The sequence below is a fragment of the Grampus griseus genome, assembly GCF_964374135.1.
Source record: "Grampus griseus genome assembly, chromosome: 17".
NCBI lineage: Eukaryota > Metazoa > Chordata > Mammalia > Artiodactyla > Delphinidae > Grampus > Grampus griseus.
The window spans coordinates 11,285,468-11,304,405 of record NC_139011.1 but is presented as its reverse complement, the minus strand read 5'-3'; positions in this window follow the sequence as shown (position 1 = coordinate 11,304,405).

Genomic DNA, 18,938 nt, shown 5'->3' with positions numbered 1-18,938 from the left:
TGTATTCCTCACCTCTAGCAAATGCCTTACTCACAGAAGGTATTCACTGTAAGTTTGCAAAATGAATGATTTAGTGACTAATCCTGGGGCTTCCCACCTTGCTACAACTAAGGCTGCTGAGAGCTTATGAGAGACAGACATTGGGGATCAGACAGAAGCAATACCTCTAACTGTAGCACAGCACACACGTGCACATGCACACACACACCCCTCATGTAGGTACTCAACTGACTGCCCCTATCAACGAAACAAAACTGGCCTTTGCCTGTCTCACCTATTTCCATTAGACATATATTTCTTCTTTATAGTGATCTATCCTTATGAAAAATTATTTTCTGTGATTTTGCATAAGAATATAAGAAGGTTGAAGACAGGCCTAATGTTGTATTTACCTGGGACTCATGTCTTCTAGGAATGAGTCTATGGGTAGCAAAATGCTAGTGATTGTGGAAATTATGAAAAGAAATCTAGCAAAAAGGAGGCTATGAAAGCCAGCTGGGTCATTTCCCCTAACAATTCAACCTCCTTAACACAGGATCTACATATTTGACTCCAAAAAAATAGGGTTCCATCCCAGTTATCAGATGACCAAAACAAATTAAAGCCAAGCTCCTTCAACATTACCAAAAAAAAAATCTTCTTCCTGGCACATCCTAAGGGATGTTGACTTACCATGTAGCTTAAGCATTGGCTTTGCAATTAGATGGGTCTGGGTCCAAACTTAGCCCTGCCACTTTCTCAGTTAGTGTTTTCTTGAAAGTCACTTAACTTTTCTGAGCTTGAGTTTCCTCATCTATAAGCAGAAGCTAATGTAATAATAATATATTTAATTGATTAAATAGTATGGAAAATCAAGGTGGGACTTTTGTTAAACTCTATCATCTTTTATGTGTTAACGATCATCATGACATTGGAGACAGTGGTCTTGTTTTGGGGGCCCTGCACTCCAACTGGGGAGACTGGGTATAGTCTCATGAAAAGGCATGTTGAGGTGCAAGGAAACATTGCAGGGGATGACATGAGATGGCCGACTGAGTGCTATATGAATGGATGAAATCTATCAGGCTGTGTTTTCACAACTCACTGCTGTGCCTGGCTCTCAGAGAGCCATAGTTGCTTTAAGTAGCTGTCTAGGGGTCCATAAAATATTTAAGAGCTTTGTCTAGTCCCACACAGAGAGCTTTAAAAGTTTAAATGGACTTTATCCCAACCTCAGGTTTCAGCTGAACATCTATGCAAGGATTCAGTTTAGTATCTTTGAGAGATTAAGGAGTCTCCAGGGGGCTTCCTACTAGTCCCAGAATCTTGGTAGAGAAAAACACACTGACTCCATTTCAAAATTAAAGAGACAGATGCTCCGAAGTGATCTTCCACTGACATCCAGAGCAGGTTGGATGTCCAGGCCTGGTGCCAACATTTCTCTTATTTGGTAAATGAGTGCTTGGACATCTTCCTAACTTCCTACAAAGGGACTGCACAGCTTGATCCTTTGCAGATAAGAGACCGTAAGCACATAATTGACATTGTTGAGTGAGACTGACAAAGACATATCTATAACAGTGATATAGTCGTAAAAATTATTTATTGAGAGGTACCATAGGCCACAGACTGTGTTAATCCCCCTTGATACAATATTACTGACAAGAGTGATCAAGAGCTTTGTGAGCTAGGTATTTGATTTCTCAGTTTTTAGAGAAGGTAACAGACTCAGGGAGGTTATGCGACTTGCCCACAATTGTTCAGGGCTAGTAAGTGTCAGAGCCCAGACTCCGGCCCAAGTATTTATAATAATATGTATTATTATAATAATAAAAATGTAAGATATCAATGACAAGAAAAGCCATAAATGACAAGCCACTGTGCTTGAAATATTATATGATTGAATCTTTGTAACAATTCCATTCTTTAAGTACCGCCATCCTCATTTTATAATTGAGGAAAATGGGCTTTGAGAATTCTTAGGTACATCGCCCAAGGTTATGTAGCTGGTGCGTGGTTGTCTCATTCCCAAGCGTGCGCCGTTTACACTATTCTGCACTGCCATTCAAAGAGAAAACGTGATTTATAATCTCCCCAGGCAAGAACTTTGCCATTTCAATCAAGAGCAGGCTGCCTTGTAAGACATCTGTAGGATTTGTCTGATAGTGGATGGGAGAAGTAGACTATTTGAGCATGTCTGGGGAAAGGGCATGCAGTGAGGGATTTCCTGTATCCAGAAGCCCTGCCATTTGGTTTGATGTTGAGGGTATTTGCCCAGATGGTTCTGAGGATAAAGAACAGCTTTTACTTCTGTGGTTTCAGAGCTCACAGCTCGAGTGAGGTCGATGACCATCAGATGTGAAGAAAACAGCATGGGCTTGGGAATCCAGTTCAGACCAGGGCTCACAAACCAGGGGCTTGCAGCCAGTCCCCGCTAACAGACAGATGGTTTTTATTTATGAAGACAGTGTGTGAACAAAATTGGAACTGCTTAACAACTTTTAAAAATCAAGAGATTGCATAAGAAAATCCAGATTCCAAGCTTCTTTTGAGGGAAAAAAAAAAAAAACCTCAAAAGCTCTGGTGGCTCTGGGCCTACACACCTGCACAGCAGCGGTCAGGCCCCTTGAGAAGGATGGACACTCCTGTTTGCTACAATGTCGTCCCTGCCCACATCGCTCATTTAGGTTATTTGGTCCTGTAGATATTTGAGTTTGCCTCTTCTGTTCCAGAGCCAGCTCTGCTACTAGCTAGCTAGGGGGACACAGAGAAATCTCTAAATCTTTCTAAAAGTAGGAGAGAATTTGATGAGGTCAGCAGTTTTGCAAGTATTTTTGAGCCACGGATCACTTTCTGTTAATAAAACTTGCCCTTCGTATAATAATGCATAGATGTGGAATCTAGAAAAATGGTATAGGTGACCTTATTTGCAAAGCAGAAATAGAGACGCAAGACGTAGAGAACAAATGTATGGATACCAAGGGGGAAAGGGGTGGGGTGGGAGGAATTGGGAGACTGGAACTGGCACATATACATTATTGATACTATGTGTAAAATAGAAAACTGATGGGAATGTGCTGTATAGCACAGGGAACTCTGCCTGATGCCCTGTGGTAACCTAAATGGGAGGGAAGTCCAAAAGGGAGGGGATATCTGTATGCGTATGGCTGATTCATTTTGCTGTGCATTGGAGGCCAACACAACCTTGTAAAGCAACTATACTCCAATAAAAATTAATAATAAAAAAACAAACAACAACAAAAATTAAAACTTGCCCTTGAAACTCAAGGGTAGTACAGGTAAAAGGGTATTTACAATGGGTGGAGAGGCCTGGATGCCAGTGCCATGCTCACCCCTACTCCTGGAAATAATCTTTAAAGGTGAAATGTAGTGCCCCCAGGTTCTAATCATTACAGACTTCACAGCTCTAGAATGACTTGTCAGGCTGCCTCAAAGCTGGGAGTGCAAGGATTGGGAGGTTATTCTTCACCAGCATCTACTTACTGCTCTTTCTTGTATATCCATGATTATTCATTGTCCTCTCATCTCAATTTTTTTCTGTTCCTTTTTCATTGTTTTCTTTCTTTATTTTGTTTTTTTCTTGAAAGGGCTTAATTCGTTGTGCATATCACGCAATAATATTTTTCAGTTATTTAAAATCAAGCTATAATTTACATGCAAAAACTTTACCCTTTGTTTAAGAGTCTGTGAGTTTTAACAAATTTATACATACTACCACCATCAAGATATAGAAGAGTGTCATCACCCCCCAAATTTCCCCATGCCTGCTTGTAGTCAATTCCCAGTCCCTGGCAATCACCAATCTGTTTTCCATCCCTACAGTTTTGCCTGTGCAAAAGTGTTATATAAACAGAATTATGCAGTATGTAGCCTTTTGAATATAGCTTATTTCATTTAGAATAATGCCTTTTGAGATTTATCTATGTTGTCATGAGTGTCAGCAGATCTTTATTTTTTACTGTTGAGTAGTATTCCATTATATTGTTATAACACAATTTTTGCATCCGTTCGTCAACTGATGGCCTTTGGGGTTGTTTCTAATTTCTGGCAAAGAGGAATAATGCCATGACGAGTATCTGCATACAGGTTTTTGTGCAAACATCAGTTTTTATTTCACTTGGGTGTTTACCTAGGAGTAGGATTGCCAAGTCACGTATAGTATACATTTAACTTTATAAAAATCTGTTCAGTTGGTTTCAAAAGTTGATGTACCTTTTTGCTTATATATCAGCAATCTATGAGAGTTTCATTGCTCCACATCCTCATGTCCTTGGAATTGTCAGGTTGTGGAGTTTTTTTGTTCACTGGCTTGTCATTTCAGTAGGCGTGTAATAGTATCTCATTGTGATTTTAATGTGCATTTCCCTAATGACTAATAATTTTTAAAACTTTTATGTAATTATTTGCATACATATCATCTGAGCTGAAGTGTCTGCTCAAATTTTTTGCTGGTATTTTGTTGGGTTGTTTGTTTTCTTACTGTGGTTTTAAAGAGTTCTTTATATTTTCAGGTCCTTTATTAGATATGGAATTGGCAAAAATTGTCTTCCAGTCTATGGCTTCCCTTTTCATCTTCTTACAGTATCTTTAGAGGAGCATACGTTTTTAATTTTGCTGAAGTCCAATTTAACATTATTCTTCTTTTATAGATTGTGCTTTTGGTGTCATATTGAAGAAATATTTGCCTAATCTTAGTTTACAAAGATTTTCTTCTAAGTTTTCTTCTGGAAATGTTATATTTAGGTATATGATTCATTGCGAACTAATTTTTGTATGGTGTGTGAGTAATGAATAAAGGTTTCTTTTTGCACGTGGATATATAAGTGTTCTAGTTCAAAACACCATTCTTTTTTCAACGAATTGCCTTTGCACCTTTGTAAAAAATAATTTGACCGTATATGTGTGAGTCTATTCCTGGACTCAATAATATTTTGAAATGAAGTATCTCCTACTTAAACATAGACATCATATAAATATGTAGACCAGATTTCACTATGTGGCAGAGAGAATAAACAAAAAAAGGAGGGAATATAAAACCTTCCATGGTCTCTATGAATAATGAAGAACCTGTAGATTATATAAGCAAAATTAGAAACATCCTTACCTAGGCATGAGAAGATCTGGATTAGAGTGCCAGTTCTGCTACTAACTAACTTCAAGAACTTTTGCAAGTGATTTATAATGGTTATATGCCACAGTGTTGAGGAAGGTCATGTACACAGTTTAGTCTAGTATGAGAGACACAGTATACCAAAAAAATAATAAACAGTGCAATGATTATTAAAATATGATCTCTAGGATCCATTCTAGCTCTAAATTAGGAATCCAACAAGGTCCAGTAGAATCAAGAGACCTAATTCTACTCCGGTGATGCCCACTAGCTGTGTGGTTAAGCAGTAACATACAACTTTTTGAACCTCAGTCTCTTTATGTGTAAAATGGGGTAATTATGCCCCATCTGCCAACCACTAAAAGTACTCATGAAGAGTAAATAAAATTTCTTGGTGAATGTATTTTAAAAATGCATGTTGTACTGAAGGAATATGAAAGGTCTTTATAATTATCTGGCTGCATGAAAAACAGAATGATGAAAGGATGTTTAAAATAACATCTGGGTAACAATTTGTCTTACACTTTGAAAAGTTTTAACTAAGTTATTTCTAACCAACTTAACAAAGAAAGGTCCTGAACAGCAAACAGACTGTTCAGTTTGGAAAAGGGTAGACTGTAAATATCTGTGGCAGAATAACGGACCGAGATCGTGGTCTGCAGAGAGCAGCAAGGACCGAGACACAACGGTGGGAAAACAGGTATTGTTCAAAGATAAACTGAGGCATGTTCAAAACTTTTAAGAGCTTATTGGCACAAACGTGGGTTCAGATTGGGCAGCACCAAACTGGAAGTGGTTAGGAGTGCTCTACTAATAGGAGGTGGGGGAAAGACTCTGATAGAGAAGAGAAAGAAGTAAAGAAAAGAGCGTATTTGATTGGCTATAGCATAAGCGGTTGCCTTACATGGGAAAGTCCAGTTGGCTTTTTGTGATTGGTTGCCTTTAGATTTCAACTTCTTATCCTTGAAGTATTTACAGTCTTAAGTTTTGGTTTGTTCACTCAACTAAGGCATTAGAACAACCTCAGTCTAATGGCCTCTTTATTTAATTAATTCAACAGCATGAAGACATTATCCATAGGTCGAAGGTCCAGATGAACTCATTAAAAACAAAAAAATAGTTTAAGGCAAACAGTATGTTGAGAACAGTTGTCAGAACATAGGTAGCATACATCATGGTGAGCAGAGGAAAAGCAATATTAATATTTGATGTTTTGAGTGTTTGCTATGTTTCAGGTACTGTTCAAAGCACTTGACATGTGTTAACTATTTCAGTGCTCAGAACAGTTCTGTGCCAAAAGGTACTATTATTGCTCAATCCACTTCCATTGTAGATGAACAGAGCAACAGGAGGTGAGGTGATGCACTGGACTTCCGCTGTTTGACTCTCCAGTGGTACACGCTCTCTCTCCTGCTCTGTGCACCATCTCCTCCACCTGTGGAGCAATATGCTTCCACATGCTTCCTTGCCCTTGGACATCCAGTTGGGTTCAAAGCCACAGAAAGCCTCAGCTGGAGACCTGAGGGAGGAAGAAATTGTCATGCATCCCTCCCTGTAGAGTCATGTAACTGACTACATCCCTCAACCTTGGATGCTGAAAGCTCAGCCTCTGCACCGGTGCCAAATCAAATCTCAGAGACAGAGTTTTGGGTGAAATCGAAAAGAAGGGCTTTATTGCTTTGCCAGGCAAAGGGGGACACAGCAGGCTCCTGCTCCGAAAAACTATGTGTCCCAACCCAGGAAGCTTTGATGAGGAGTTTTATAGCAATCGGTTCAAGGGCAGGGTTGCTGATAAGGTTAGAGTGTGCACTCTTTTAACCTGGCTTTAACCTCTTTTAACCTGGCTTCTGGTGTTCTCCTGGTAAGCTTCTCTGGTTCTCAAGGCTATCAAATCATGACCTTCTCTCTGGAATGAGGATTGCTTCATCTTCCATTTGTTGGAGGTTTTAGTTCTATAAAGAGCTCAAAGATATTGTTCTGTGTATCCCTTGAGGCAGAACCAGGACCCTGCCCCAAGGCTGCACTATTGTTTCTTGGCATCCCCTCCCTTCCCTAATTAGCAACTGTTTGAATCTGCCCTTTGGAACTCAGGGAAGGTCATGGAGGCTGGAATCTGTTCCCTACACACGAGAAATGGGGGACACAGAAAAGCTTACGTGCCCAGAAGACCCCCAGGGCCCTGCTTGGTTTCACTTAGGGACACAGGGTCCCTTCTCTTTGGACAATTCTCTTTGCCTCTTCTCCTTGTCCCTTCAGGTTTTAGGGTGGTAAAGAAAACCACCTAGTAGTAACCCTGGGGTTCTGCACAATCCTTTGTGACTTTCTTACTCTCAACCCATACTTTGTAAATAGCTTTTACATTAAATTCCTCTCTAGTTATCCAATTTGAGTCTGTCCTCTCTTCTCTCACCAGACCCCATAGATAAAAGTAACTTGTTAGAGGCAATCCTGCTAGTAGAGCAGGAAGTTAAACCTAGGAATCTGACACCAGAGGCTGTACGCCTCTAAGAGAAAGTCAGCAATCCAACAGGCGCTCACTTGGTGTCTGAGGGCAAGATGAAACATTTTTCATACTTTAAACAGGCAAGAGTTAATTCTAACTATGATGAAGGCACTGCTTATGTGCCGAGTAGAGAAAAATCAGTAAAATTCTGCTCTCAAAGGGCTCGTGGACTAGCTGTGTAGATAGACAATCTTAATACAAGATCACAGAAGAGGAATGTAAGATCTCTGGAAGAAAGCAAAAGAACGTAGTGGCTGGAGCAAGCTTAGAGGGCATGTGACATCGTGTAAACTGATTTAGTGATCCTCTAAGCGTTTTGGATGAGGGCTTCCAAATGCAGAGCATTGCTTAGAGAAAGGCGATTATTTTCATTTAATGTAATAAGATTTTACTTAGGTCGTGACAGATATATGTTCTCTTTTAAAGTTATGAAATAATAGAAGCAAAAATAATATAATCAAAATCTACCCCAATCGTACGAAACAATATAACTATATATATGAATATCTTTCCTATATAACTGATTGTACAGGACATAATGTACCCTGCCTTTTTCATTTTAGAATATATGATGATTCCTTTCACACTGAGTTATTTTTATATTTTTGCAGAAGCGACCATAGTTTGCCTGCAAAATTGTGGGGTTTTTTCTAGTTCAGTATTTAACCTATGATTTAATTTGACAGGCGCCCAACTTTTCTGGAACATATCCTCAGCATTAGAGGAGTTTTGCCAGTATTTCAGGAAAATTTCCACGAAGCTGTGTCTACTTAAGACAAATGTTTCCAGCCACAATAAATTACAGGGCCACAAAAATACCAAGCATCTCCCAAAGACTGCCTTTTGGCCTAATAAGGCAGACTCAAGTCCTTTATCTCTACACTATTAGTTCGTGGATAACCCATTCTTGGGAGGCCCAGTCATGGGCTTAATAATAAAGAAGATGATAATACATATAGGAAACAGGGAAGGTTCATTGATTCAAGCATCAGCTTTTCATCTATTCATTCCTTCACTTACTTCTTCATTTATTCAACAAATATTGAAGAAGTGTTTCTACAGTTCAGGTCCTGGAATGGCTTTTGGTTTGGGCTGTGCTGAGCCCAAGCTTGAGATTGTATGTGATGTGCTTTCCAACGCTTGGTCTGTAGACTTGGTTCTGGAAACATCTGTGTCATCTGGCATTGAACACTTGAAGCATTTCAGACTAAATACTTTTTCACCAAGGCTACACCTCCCTGTCTCCATTTTCTTTATTGCTCCTAATTCTAATCTGTCACAAACTTGTCAAGCCAATAAGCAACATCGGTAAAAAGTTATAATTCCTTGTATCTTTCTTTGCTAGAAAGGCTAATTGTTAAATAACTTTTGGATTAAAGAATTTTTAAATTTCTGCTTAAAATAAGAATAAAGTTACAGTGTTTCATAGGCCAGAATTAACTCCAATGTTAAGAAATACATAATACCTTAAAATAGTTCCCTTATTTCTAGCTGTGTTAAGAATAATGACACCCCTCCCCCCGCAAAGATGTCCATGTCCTAATCCCCAGGACCTGCGAATATGTGATGTTACATGGCAAGGGTAGGAATTAAGGTTGCTAATCCTCTGCTGTGAGTCGGGGAGATTACTCTGGATCATTTGCGTGCTCCCAGTGTAATCACAGGAGTCTTTATAAGTGAAGGAGGGAGTCAGTAGTCAGAGTGATGCAACGTGAGAAAGACTTGGCTGATTTTGGTTTTGAAGGTGGAAGGGAGCCACGAGCCAAGGAATGTGGGTAGAATCTAGAAGCAGGAAAATGGACTCTTCCTGAAAGAAAGCAGCCCTACATCTTTATTTTAGCTCAGTGACACCATTTTGGACTTGTGACCTCTAGAAGCCTAAGATTAAAAACTGTATGTTGTTTTAAGCCACAAAGCTTGTGGTAATATTTTACAGTAGCAATAGGAAACTAATATAGTAGTTTACTGAGAATTTGTTGTTTTTTTAAACCATGAATTGTTTATGAATTTTATAACATTTTGTATCAAGATGTTCATTTATTTTTACTCCTTGACTCTGGTCATGTAATGGATTACTTTGATTGTGAGATGTTAATCTAACCTTGCATTATTTGAATTTTAATTATTGTAATCAGCCTTTTTATAGAAGATTGGATCCATCTTGATAATATTCTGTTGGAGAATTTTGCGTCTATGTCCATGATCTTTGCCTCCTTTTGCACACTCACTTAAACTTCCTTGTACGTAATGCATTATTTGCAGACGTTGTTTGTGTCAATATAGTATAAAAGTGAGCATTTGGGGTCTTGCTTATGTCTGAATCCTATCGTTGCTATGTATCTGTTGTATGACTTGGGTTAGGTCTCTAGCCGAGCTTTATACCACAGTATCCCCAACCTAAGTACGGGTAATAATAAGACCTAACTCTTATGATTAAATGGATTAAATAAGATAGTCCAAGCATTGTTTCTGGAATGTATAAAAGACCAGTATCTGTTATTTTGAATATTAGTATTATCAGTACGAGGAAAAACTTCAAGGTGATTTTCAACTATTACACAAAATCAGTCCCAGCAATTTCTCACTCATACTCTGCTTTACCTAATCTCTATTTGAAACCTCCTCTTCGAATCTAGTATTAGAAGCCTGGCAGTTGGTGCTCTGTGTACCAGATTCAGTCAGAAACCTGATGCGAAAAGGAAACTGAGGAAACCTAGTCTTTCTTTAAAAACATGTAGAAATGCTTTTCTCAATGAAAGCCTCTATTCTGGGGGGAGGGAGCAGTTTCTTTCAGGTTTTCTGAATGCTGTATCACCAGCCACATGACGAGCGGCCCTCGTGGAATATACTTTCACTGTTTGGTAAAATACAAATGAAGTTACAAAATTGACTCCTAGGTTATTTCTTTAACTTCTCTCCGGACCTAGTCTTACTTTCATGCTTTGATCTTCATTTTGAAATCTGGAATGGAGAAAAAAAAAACATACATAGCTATATGAACTCTGATTGAGCATGACAACCTCATTGGTGATACAGGAGGAGAATAGATTCTCTATAAAGCAAAAAAAAAAAAAAAAAAAAAAAAAAAATATGACTTTTTTCCCCTCTGTAGAACAATCCAAAATTGTTCATTCCAGGTTTCATAAATCAACTTTATGATATCAGTGTCAGGCTTCTTCCATCTCCCATCCTTAGGATGTGGTTTAACCACATGATTCAAGATGGCCATGTGACGTTCAGCAAACAGTATCCACCTTTCAAGCAGCAAAATGGAGAACAAGGAAGAAGGAAACTTGTCTCTCCTTTTAACAAGAGTCCTCCAAAGTGGCACAAAACATGTAACTTGATTTTAATGGAAATATCTTAGATACATGGCCATAATTTACATAAAGGGAAGCAGTAAAGTGTAGTCTTTTATCTAGGTGGCAATATGACCAGCTGTAAATGAAGGTTATGTAACTAAAGAAGACTATACAATGGTTATTAGAAGGGAACTAATAGTTACCTTCCACACATATTAATATCTAGGTCTTCCAGACTCACTCACCTACTCCAGCACATGGCCCTGGACTCAAAATTAGGAAGGATGGAATTGCCTGTTCACATTATCTTCTTTTTCTTAATTAAAAATATTACATGCAAATTTCCAAACCAGAGGAAAAAAATAATCCCAGGAGTCTAAGGTGGTACACAATGCAATTATTTTTCCCTTTCCCTGTTCAGATTCACAGACCTCCAATTCTATAAACATCTTCTTCAAATATTTTTTGTATTCATCCAGAAAATATTTTAACCCATGGAAATGTACCCCACAAATTTTCCTGACCTTTGTATTTTTGTTTAAATAACATTGTATTTTGTTTAAGCGTGCGTTCTTTAGAGTTCAGATAGCACTCAACTATGAAACTACCTTGCTCTGGTTCATCTTTATTCCTGAGTATACCTTTAATCATCTTTCTGATTTCATTATCATTGATCTGTTCAAATTTTCTGCTTCTTATTGAAGACATTTTGGTAATTTCCCCTAGATTTATAAATGTTATGGAGTCTCATGGAACATATGCTTAAAATTACTTTAATCTCTTTGTTCTTAATATTGCATAACTTCGATCTCTGTCATTCATCAGGTTAGCAAGTTAAATAGAACAATCTATCTATTTTTGTAATTATCTTTAATGAACTTTTTTTTTAATCCTCATAATTTTTTACTTTGTTAAAACATATCTTGGAGGTTATTCTATATCGATATATGCAAATCTATCTCATTTTTTTCTTACAGATATATGTTATTTCATTTTAAAGCTGTGATAGAACCTTTTTAACTAGTTTCTTATTAGTAACTGTGGATCAAGTGGGAGAGTTGTTTACCAGATCTGTTTATTTTGCCTCTGAGGGAACGAGTAGGCTACATTTTCTAGATTCCCTTGTGAGTGGGTACGGCCATGCAACTGATGTCTGGCCAATGGAATGTAGGCAACATTTACATATACCTTATCCTCACTTGATAAATAACATATGTAACTACAATTTCCCCCCTCTCTTTTGGAGATCTTAGAAGTCCAGTATTAAAGATGGTTGGAGCCACACAGTGGAATCAAGCCACATCCCTGAATTACTATTTGGAAGAGTGTCCCCTACCAATTGAGAATACCCTATATTGACTGCATGAGTGAGAAATGAACTTCTGTTGCAATAAGTTCTTGTGATCTATGGGTTAATTTAGTTTATCTAATTAAGACAGCATCCCTATAACTATACACAAACAGAGCAACACAGTACATTCTTTTATCCAAGACTTTGGATAAAATCCATTTCTGGAGAACATTGTTGATCAAAATGTATTCAGTTTCAAAGATATGTCTAAAGAGCCCAAAGCAATGCATGCCTTTACAACAATTCTAACAGTATTCTGCACTATCAAATTACTTGATCTTTGCCAGTCTGATTGTGAAAAGTGGTAGCTAATAGTTGTGAGCCAATAGCTGAGGCTGAGCATCGTTCCATGCTTGTGACTTTCATGAATTGCTTACAATTCTTTGGATACACGGACTGCCCACTTACGTCATTTTTCTGTTTGCTCCTGAGTTTTGAGTCATTTTCGTGGTGATTTTTAAGTGATTTCATACATCAAGATTTTAAAACAACCTAATGTTCACACATCATAAAAATGAACTCCTTTCTCTTCATGTGCTGCAAATGATTGTCTCTAATTTTCTGTTCATCTTTTGACTTGGATTATAGCTTTCCCACAAAGAAATCCTTTCAAATTATTAATTAGTCAAATTTATATTTTTTCTTTGGGTCACATTTTCTTATAAAGGCCTCGCCTTATTTTCTAATGATACTCTCGTGGTGGTCATATTTAACTTCAAATGCTTAGTTTAAGGTAAATGGAAGCTAGAAGGTATAGCTTAATCTTTTTTTTAACCAAATGACTCATCATTTGTCTAAACACCCCTTATTATTCTTTTCTCCATTGACTTCAGATGCTTTCTTTATCATATCATATATCATATTTCTTTATCTTTATCATATATCATATAGACTACATATGTCTCCACACACATGTAGTCTATTGATAGAATCCCTATTCCCTGTGATTGAACAGCTGTCTATTCACAGACCAGAACAAAACATTTACATTTGTAACAGCGTTAAAGCACACTTAAATATTTAGGTTAGGCTTAGATTCTCTTCATTCCCATTGTGCTGCCTTTGATACCCGTTCTTATTTTTCTACTTACTTCTAAAAACCTCAATTGGTATTTTTATTGGACTCATATTAAACACATAGATTATTAAATGTATATATTAATAGAGAAGTAAAAGCTTTATATCGCTGTCCGTTTTTAAGAAAAACTTTTGTGTAAACTACTCTTGATACATCAGTCTCCTTAAAATTCTGTTCTAATTTTTGAAAATAGATTTTCATTTTTCTTTTCTAAGTGTAAGGTCATTTCACGTACCAGTAATGACAATTTTATCTTCTTTCCAATATTTAAAATTATTTAGCCTTCTTGACAAGAGTCATTGACTACTACTTTCTAGAACAGAGTTAAATAATGGTGAGCTAGAAGTCAACTTTGCCTTTTAGCAAAGGCAAATTTTCCTTTTGCCTAATTTTAGCAGGTGATGTTCTTTTTCTGTTTGATTCAAGTGGAACTATGTCTGGAAAATATTCTTCAGAGTTACTGATTGGGAGGTACCCATTCCTTAGACTCAGGGTAAACGGTGTTTTCTTTTTATTTCTTTTTAATCCTTTTGTCACTTTTGGTTCCTTTTGATAAGTTTTGGAGAGAGAAAATATGTAAACATGCATCTACTCTTCACGTTTCCTGAAGTCCAAGTCTTTTCATAAATCTTTTTGAAGGATTTTATTATTCCTGACATCTTTTACAAGAAATAATTAGATGGATAGCTCACAGATTGTTCTGGGATCCCCAACAGGAAGCCCATTTGTGTTTAAAGCTGAAATCACCCATGTAATTATATTTATGTCAGCCTGCAAGCAGAGAGTTTCTTAATTATTATTATTGATGACTTCTACAGAGGCTTTCCTGAGAAGCCCACATATGTTCTGAATCAATTGCATTGTCTCTAGTTAGTCCCCAAAATACCGTGACTGAGCCCAAATCAGGGAGCCTAGGTAGAGGCTGGCTTCACGGCTAATGAATCTCCTTCAGGGGAAGTCAACTGACTACCGAGAATCAGAAGTGGTGCTTTGAGCAGCCGGAGCCTCGGGCATGAGCTTTCTGCTCGTGAAAGAAGCAAAGATAGGATGTAGACCCTGTGAACTTTCTGTCTCTCAGTGGGAAGGAAACTGGGGGCACTTGGTTCCTCTTACTAGAAGATGCCAGGGTATCTGGCCGTGACCTCTGTGCCTGAGAAGAGCAACACAGAAGTCTGGAGGGAACATGGAGCTGTCTGACGCTTGAGGTTTCCTGTGATAGAAAGTTAATTTAGGGCCTGAAATTCAAGGAAGATCAAGTGCCCAGTAAGTCAAGGCCTCGTGCTAGGTGCATGTAAAGGGACTGAGACTCAGCCTCTTTTCTCATTGACTTTCTAGCTTAGTTGGTGATAAAAAGATAGTTTGAGTCAAGCCAAAGAGCTTCTGTTCAGCATTGCCTAAGAGGCACTAGACTGGTCACAAGTGTATGGATGCTATAAAGACGCAAGTATTTGAGTGTGAACGAGACACAGAATAAAACAGGTCTGTATTAGAATCCAGAAAGGAAGCTGGAAATGAAAATAGAAACAGTGTAACAAGTACTAGGATTGCAATAATGAAGAAGTAGTGTGAAAACATACAGTGCTAGATAACTCAGTTTGTATGGAGTAATTGAATGTTTCACCAAAAAAAAAAAAAAAGGTGGTCCATGGGATGTCTTGAAGGGTGTGTAAGAGATATGCAAAGAAGGCTCAAATGGATTTTCTAGATAAAGGGAATATGAACAAAGTAATAAAAGATAACGCCTCTTATGATCCGATTGCAAGCTGGTCACTATCTTAGGCAGTTTAACATGTATTAATTCATTTTATCCACACAACAACCAGCTGCAGAGCAATTTGAGGTCAACCATGAGGACCACATCGTGGTTACTGTGTGAGATGTGAGGTGGAGGGATGGACGCAGGAGCTGAGGCAAAGAGGCAGGTAGGATTCAGGTCATGGAAGCTTAAGCAAATATTTGGGTCCACATGCATGATGGTATAACAAGCAATACTGAAAAACATGCATTGAGGGTCAGTGAAGTGCTCTAATGATGCAGATACCTGCTGAGGAATGTTCTTATTTGTAAAATGGGAAAGATAATTATCTTTTCCCTGTCCACTTAACGTGATCATTTTGAGAACCAAAAATGAGCCTATAAACATGAAAGTGCTCCATGAAATATCAGGTCCTATGCAAAGGTGGAATCTTACGATTTGTAGAGGAGGATAAAGGGCAATAGGAGTTCATTTTCCGAGGGATACAACAGCGAGTTATTTGTAGGGAGAACTACATGGTGTCCAGATACCCTGAGAAGTTTCTCTTATCCCAGAAATGTTGGCTGTAGTCTGGACTCCCTCTGAAAGGAAAGAAAAGTGTTGGCCCTATTCAGCTTCCAAGATTTTTCTCTCTGAAGATAGTGCAAAGAACTTGCATAGTTCAATCTGATTATTTTCTGTTAAATATAAATGCAGGGTAGGCAAGCCACCAATCCATTTCAGCTTGAGAGTGAAATCAGCACTCACAGAGACGGTTGTCAGCAAGCACTTACCAGGCTTCCAGACATAACTCTGTTAATCAGTTAACAAAATGGATTGTCATGTCTCATACTGGTTTGGCAGGGGCAGCGCACAGAGTTCTTCTTCAGGCATTCTCCTCCTGGTCAATGGTCAAACTAACTTTCATTGAGGGTCTGTAATGTATAAAGTGCTGTACGTAAATTATCTGCAATCCATGCAACAGCCCTGTCCACAAGGTCACCTCCCCAGAAGGGAGCAGATTTGGAATTCAAAGCCCATGTCTGTCTAACTGCAAAATCTATTTTCTTTCTGTCAAACCACATTGTTTTGCACACTTACAAAGACTGTGGTTCCAAATTAGAGTCAGAATATCCAAGAGTTTTATTCCCTCTGTGCTTCTAAGTAAGATTTTGGATAAGGCTATCCAATGTCCTAGGTGTCAGTGTTTTTTACATCTGCAGTGAAGGGATTGGACATAATTATCTTTAGTATTGCCTTTGCCTCCAACAGTCTATGAGTCCTCGGTTCATAGTATGTCCATCAGTGCAGAAGGGATACAGCTCTGCTCCCCCGCCCCCATGCCTCTCCGCCAGTCAGCCAATCACTGAATCAAGCCTAGCAACCAGTGAGGTGACAGGTGTCCCAGCCGGGTCTCCCCAAAACCCAGCATGTGAACCTCAGCTAAGATTTTCCATGTGTCCTTACCCACGAGGGATAAGAGAAGAACAAACACAATCTAAGGCAAACTTCAGGACATTAAACTGCACCTGATTGGGAAATGTACAGAGTTTTAAGATTCCTTTCAAATGAGACTTGAAAGGCTGACAGCCAGAAAAACTAAAATCTTAAGCAGACGTAAGATGGAGAAGACAGGTCTGAAAAAACTGGAGTGAAACTATTTGAAACTAAGAATTGGGAACAGCATCTGAGGAAAAGATGAGGCACACGTATAAACTCTTTTGCACAAGTAGGTATCTCATATAGAAAACGTAAGAATTTCTGGTATTCATGCAACACCTCCTCTTCCAAGAAGTTCAAAAGGCTAGGCAGTCACACCAGACTTCAAATGCAACTGCAGTGAGGTCTAATAAAGAAGGGATGTACTGACCTGGAATTCACTCCTCTCAGGGGCACCACTGTCCAGAGGAAATGCTTTCAGCATGAACATTCTGGATGCACTGAACTGGAGTAAGATCCAGGATCACTGTGCTCAGGAAGGGAAGCTCCTAACGGCAAAAACTTCTCAGAAAGCTTGTTTCTTTCCCTCCCATCCTCCAGCCATTTTCTCCCCAGAGTTAAATGATACAAAGTCAAATGATGCCTGTTAATTACACAAGTGGTGACCACTAAAAGCAGGGAAACGCTCACTTCAATATATTTTGATGGAGAAACGTCTTGATGCTCTATTATTATGCCTCTCATACTGTTCGTCTTTCAACATCCTATAATGGAGGGTAGACATTAGAGGACAATTTGAGAACTAAAGTTTTAAAGGTATGATGGTGGAGGAAGGGAAACATGAACAAAGCACCTACTGTATATGTCAGGCATCCTATAAGGTGTATCCTGAAATCATCACACGACTTTATGTGGTGGGTACTATGCTCGTGCGGTACAGGTGAGCAAAGCGAGGCTCAGAGAACTTGATGTGAGTAGTTCAAGTCTAAACTTTTTATGGTATTACTGTCCTCACTGTTTAGTCCTGGGTGAAATAATAATGTAATCTCTCACCCTATCCTCAATAACTTGTGCTTTGGCAAAAGTGGAATTACTAGCAATTCCCCGAATTGGTCCTTGTCTCTCATGCCTTCATGATCTTTGTAAATGTTTTTACCTTTGGTCAGATGAGTCCTTCCTGGATACCTCCATTGCCTGTCACCAGCCCTCTGGTGAACCTTTGCTAACTCCCTTAGAGGGAGTTCCCTATGCTCCCACTTCATGAATTTATTATACAAGGTACAAAATGGCATTGAAATTATCTGTTTTGTGTCCATAACCTGATGAGAATTAAACTCTCCTTTGAGGGCAGGACTGTGGTTTTGGGTTTTTTTAAAATTTACGTAGCTCTGTGGCACCCAGCATAAAGTAAGCACTCATTAGAACTTTGTGATAGGGAGGAAGGGACGTTGGGAGGAGAAAATAGGAAAGGGAGGAAGGTTGGGAGGACCAAAAAAGAGGTGATGATGGAAAGTCGGGAGGATAGAAAAAGGGGAACAAGGAAAAAGGAAGAGCAGAGGAGGAGAAGAGAGGAGAATGAATGGAGAGAAGGGGAAAAGGAAGAAAAGAGGAGAATAGAAGGAGAGGTGACGAAAAGAGAGATGCAGACATAGAGAATGGACATGTGGACACAGGGTGGGGGGAAGGGGAGGGTGGGACAAATTGGGAGGTTAGGATTGACATAAATACACTACCATGTGTAAAACAGATAGCTAGTGGGAAGCTGCTGTATGGCACAGGGAGCTCAGCCCGGTGCTCTGTGATGACCTATGTGGGTGGGATGGGGTGGGGGTGGGATGGGGGCGGTGGGAGGGAGGTTCAAGAGGGAGAGGATATATGTATACATAAAGCTGATTCACTTAGTTTTACAACAGAAACTAACACAACGTTGTAAAGCAACTATACTCCAATAAAAATTACCTATTAAAGCATAAATTATCCCAATATTTAGCAGCTAAACCAGTAAGTATTTCCTCACAGTCTTTGGTTCAGGAATTCAGAAGTGGCTCAGCCTAGTCGTCCTGGCTCAGTCTCTCAAGAGGTTTGAAAGTGACCCCTGGAGGCAGATCCTTTGGAGGCTCAGCTGTGGCTGGAGGATCCACTTCCAGGATGATTCACTCACACGGCTAGAGAGTAGGGGCTCATTGCTATAGCAGGAGACCTCAGCTCTTCACCATATGGACCTCCAAAGGGATGCATCAGAACCCTCATTATATAGCTGGTGACTTCTCCACAAAGCAAGCGATCCAAGGAAAAGAAGAGGAAGCCACAGAGCCTTTTATGCCCTAGTATTGGAAGTCAAACCGTCACTTCTGTAATGTCCTGCTACTTATACAGATCAGCACTATTGATTGTGGGAAAACATTACACAGGGCAGGAG